This window comes from Rousettus aegyptiacus, unplaced genomic scaffold (assembly GCF_014176215.1).
Source record: "Rousettus aegyptiacus isolate mRouAeg1 unplaced genomic scaffold, mRouAeg1.p scaffold_m13_p_11, whole genome shotgun sequence".
Classification (NCBI taxonomy): Eukaryota; Metazoa; Chordata; class Mammalia; order Chiroptera; family Pteropodidae; genus Rousettus; species Rousettus aegyptiacus.
In genome coordinates this window covers 73,372,389-73,377,705 of record NW_023416286.1, presented here as the reverse complement: position 1 = coordinate 73,377,705, position 5,317 = coordinate 73,372,389, and the positions used below count along the sequence as shown (strand labels likewise).

Here is a 5,317-nt window from a genome sequence, read left to right as displayed (position 1 = left end):
GGAGAGCTAATGTTTAATTTTGATCATTAAATTAAAAAATTTTGAAAATGTCTCATAGTGAAAAAAAAAGTTCTGACCTTATTTTCTCTGCTTTGGTAGGAATTCTCTTGCTTCCATTTTACAATAATAATATTTCAGGTGCTTAGTTTGACCATATTTCCGGTAACGTATTGAGAGTTTTGTTCTTACCAATAATCACTATAAAGATAAATTACATGTTTTTGCTCACAGATGCTATTTTATTTTATTTTAATTTTTAATTTAATTTAATTTAATTTTTGGGTGAGGCAACCTTTGATTGACCTCACAGATTGCAAGGACCTTGTCATCTTACAGTCCCTTATTTTTAAATTTTATGCCTATAGCACCTGGTCTTCCAAGGTGGTCTCCCATCCAAGTACTAACCAGGCCCAACCCTGCTTAGTTTCCGAGATCAGATGGGTTTGGGCTTATTCAGGGTAGCATGGCCATAGACTACTATTTTAGTATTATAACAAAATCTGAAACCTGTGATGATTACTGATGCACAAGAATTTTTGACATAAGCATGTCGATGTTCTTTCCATGGGTGTACATTTTAGATTATACAGAATAAACCTAACTCTCTTATCATATAAGCTAAGTGGTATTTCCCAATTTATTTAATTCATTTGAAAAATAGACACATCTCATTTTACTCAATAATAAAATACCAAAATAGCATATTCGTGTGTGTATACATTTATTAAAGCCATATTACTTTGAGTTATTGGTTTAATTTCAGAAATATTTACTAGATACCAATTATTTACCAGCCACTGTGCTAGACAGAGTACTCAGAAATTATGTAAGAGCCCAAGAAAACTGTCAAGCTTTGGGAGACCTTAGAGTGAATGAACCTCTGTGAGAGGATACCGTGACTTTCATCTAAGAGCAAAAGGTAGGCAGGTGGTTGTGCCATGTATATTAGGAGGAAGGTAAGATGGTTGTATTAGAAAACCAGAGATGACATTTTATATTACTAAGTTAAATCTACTATTCCAAAGGAAATATTGCAAAGTATCTCATTTCATTTAATATAGTGTTTTCATATATGATATTTGTGAGCCCAGTAATTTTCAGATTGAAAAACCTGTAAAAAACCTTTCCCTATCTTTGGTAGTTCTGATACAGTTTATAAACTTTTCATATAATCTAATTTTTATTGAAAAAGAATAAAATTATTGGATTTTTAAATAAATAATAATCAAATGGCTTGATAAGATGTTAACAGACTGAAAGCTGTCTTTTAACAACACTATGCCACTAATGAATGAATTTCTTTTGAAATAATAGAGATAACATTATTCATATGCATTAAAGTCGATATTGAATTTATAGTTGACTTGTAACAGTAAGATCATTTTTACTTCATTTTCGTTTATTTCTTCAAACTCTGTTGCACAACTTCCAGATCATCTTAAAGTCATCAGTTCTACATACTAAAAAAAATTAAAAGTCATGCATATTTCAATAGCAGTGCAGTTATATTAGATATTCTGACTTTGGTTGTTTACATTATTAAAAAAAAAAAGACCATCAATTTATGTGAATTGTCTCAGCCAAACTGAAGTTTGAAAGTATTAAAAACAAAACAAAGAAAACCCTGCTTATATTAAAGTTCAGCTTTCAAATTAATATATTCTGACTTCTTTTCATAAAAGCAAAATAAATCTAGACGTATAAATCTGAGACCACCACAGATAAGTTATCTTCATGTCGGGTGACTAATGGGCATTTTATTAGCTCCATAAATATAAATTTACATAATAAATGCTAATGGTTTTAAGGAGGTTGTTAAGGCCTAACAGGTCAATGACCCATGATTTTTAAATTCTTTAAACACATATTTGCATAATTTACCTTTTAAAAATTTCACAAATGCATATTTATAAGATAGACTATGATTTAATATTTTATTTTCATTTCTATGCTTCATAGTACAGAAACCACATTAGTTTATTAATTCTTGCACATAAGCCTTAGGGACATTTTGACTATAGTAAAATTTTCATTAATCAGGAGCCAGCTCTCTAGAAAACTTCAAATATTTAGATTCTCCCATCTATGTGCACATTGTACATAATAAATTTATATGAGGTACGTTAATAAATATATATTTCATTCTTACATACCTGCTACATACAGGCATTGGAAACTGTAGTTACAAAATGAATAAGACATTGGCTCTTCCTTTGCTGAGCTCTTGAATAGTTGATAAGTTATCTACATGAACCGATAATTATGATATAGTTTTGTTTTTCTAAAATTTATCTTATGAGAAAGTGACACATATAGAGTAAATATGTTGATATAAGGTTTTTATTTAAAAGTTAGTTTCTGGGATATGTTCTAGCATCATGAAGAGTTTTTGCCCTTCCCCGGACACTCCTTACATCTCCATCCACCATACTCCATTGTGAAAAGTACCAGCCAGAACAGTGAGCTGAATTCACAGCAAATGCCTGCCACACTGTATTCTCTCTTACTGGTTGTTGTAACCATGGCTCACTTCATTTTCTTTTTCTTGTTATTAAAAATCTCTTATCCCTTTCCCATAAGTTCAAAGTTGAAAAGCATTGCTTAATTGCTAGTGGTATTACTTCAGATCAATTCGCTTCAACTCAACAAAGTTAGTCTGGTTCTGATAAATTAAGTTAAAGTCAAGTCCTTAAATGGCCTAGGGTGGGCAATACTGGGCTTCTCCCTAAGTTTCTTTCATGATCACGATGGAAAAGCAGGTAAAACTAGCATGATGACCTGTAAATTAATGGTCTTTATGATAGCTGTGTATTTAATTAGGCAACCACTGACCTTGTCCTTTACAATGTTCAGCTTTTGTGGAATTTTATTAGGACAGTACTCTAGAAATTCTTTTTATAACTCTACCTTGTCTTAAAATTATATACCTATATCTAGCTAAGCCTTTAAATATATTCCAATATAAAAATATTCAAATATGTTCATATATATGTGTGTGCATATATGTGTGTGTGTGTGTGTGTGTGCGCGCGCGCGCATCTCAATCTCTGAACAGAGCACAGTATGGTTAAAATAATTAAAAAATATTTTTTACTCACTGGTTTCTTCATAATTATTCAACACTACAAATTCCCAAATGCTGAATTTCTTTATTCTCCACATCCTTCCCACCTCCACTCTCTTTTCAAATTCTAATTCTTTAAGCAGTGGAATCTTCCAGTGTCTAATGTGGTTATCGATAATTTTTTATTCAATAAATGCTGCTGTAATAATCTTTATTTAAAACTATGTTAAATGTGTACAGTTCCATTCACCTCAACAAATGTTTTATTGTGTCCTCTTTAGCAAGCAAAGTACCATAAATATTGAGGTTTTAAATGTAAATTATTCAGCCTCTGTGTCTTCGTTTATAAAGTTGTTGTGAAAAAAGACACACTAGGAAGATGTAGGAAATATCAGCTCCCTTGCGCCACTGCAGAATTTTTAATTTAAAATTCTGTGCTTGCAATTTTCAACTTGTGACAGGCTAAAAATTTTATGATCAGTGAAGAATCTTGGGAAGAATAAGGCATTTGTTTGAAAGTGTCATCAGAAGTTTAAGATAATAATTCACACTACTCTCCAGGTTTCTGGAAACCCGGATGGAAGGGTCTATTAAAATATTATTGCTGTTAGCAAAATACAGAATAGCGGAGATTTCAGAATGGAAATTAGAGTACAAGGAGGAGTCCAAGTCTCTTGACTAGACAAGGCCAAGTTGGAGTCCCAACATCTGCCTCCTTCACTTTTTAACTACCTAGGATTATTATGAAAAGCAATGTCTGTTTTTCTGTAAAAGAATCCACACAAACCTGCTGACTGAGATTTTCTTTCTTATTGCATTCTGCACTATTTACCCTCTATTTTTCTCATTATTTTCACATTCTAATCTAGCGATGATGAGACATTGACAGGTGGCTGCAGTGGCACCTTTTAATCTTCTTCTGCCACTCTTTAAGCTGTTATTTCAAGATTATTTTATTCACCTGCCATTCACTCTCTCATCAAAATTTCAATTTGCTTCAATGTTTTTAGTGCACCATTTTTTGGAAATCATCTATAAAGGATCTTTTCAATATCCAGTGTATAAAGTTTCTTTTTAACTTTCTTCAGAATTTTTAGGTTGTTTTATGCCCTCTCCACTCCACCCCAGCAGTCAGTGGCCAGAAAAGAAGAAAAGAGCAAAAGAATAAAATTATGAAGAAAAAATCTGGACCAGAATCCAACTGCAGTTCATCTATTATATTTAGTTATCATGTCTCTTTACTCTTCTTTAATCTAAAATAGTTTCTTAGTCTTTTTTTTTTCATGACCTTGAGAGTTTTAACAAATGTAGGCCAGATATTTTGTAACTTTTACCTGAAATTGGGTTTGTCCGATGTCCTTCAATGTTAGATTTAGGTTATGGACTTTGTGGGGCAAAGATAATATAGAAAGGTACATGTTCTTCTCAGTGCATCCTACGAGCAGGAACGTCATGTCGATTTGTCTCCCTAGCGATGATGTTACTTTAATCTCTTGGTTAAGGTGATGTCTGCCAGATTTCTTCACTATATAGTTACTATTTTTCTCCATGTAATTTTAAAGTATCTTGTAAAGAACAGATTAAGTCTATGTAAATGTCTTGCTTGCCATCAAACTTTCAGCCAGTGGTTTTAGTATCTAAACTGGTAAAACTTGAATGAAGGTTAATGTTAATTTCCTGATTTTGATAAGTCTGCTTATCAAACTCTGTGGATGCCAGATAATGTCTAACATAGGAAAAAAGCAATGAAATATTTAGAATGAAATGAACAGGTATACAATTATTAATTGGATGAAAAATTTAAAAGGAGGTAAACAGATCGCAGTGATGGAGGATAATGAGAAATTTACTTACATATGGTGGTCAGGGAAGGCTTCTCTAGAGAGATAATATATAAGACAAGTTAAGTATGATACTATGTATTTTAGCCACATAAAAAGGGCAGGTCTGAAGCCTTTGGTCTGAGATTAGAGAAACTGAGATTACTGTTATCTAATATTTGATAGGTTAAGGAACACTTTCTAGAATTTAGGGTCTAGATTATACAGAGAAGAGAGTTTGGCTATTTGAAGCCAATATAGAATATACAAAATATTCTTATCGAACTAATAGAGAAGTAAGCTAAGTAGAGAATTTAATGTTTTTGATGACCATTTCGAAGTAAAATCTATATACTGAGTTATACAATTTTTTTTCCAACTATGTGTAGCTTTTTAGATGTAGATGTAGTGAAGTTGAATAAGTTAGACATTG

General features: G+C 31.9%; 1 pseudogene; it reads right to left on the bottom strand.

Moving 5' to 3' along the window:
- Positions 1-356: 356 nt before the first annotated feature.
- LOC118609784 lies at positions 357-475 on the bottom strand (annotated as a pseudogene).
- Between the last annotated feature and the right edge of the window lie 4,842 nt (positions 476-5,317).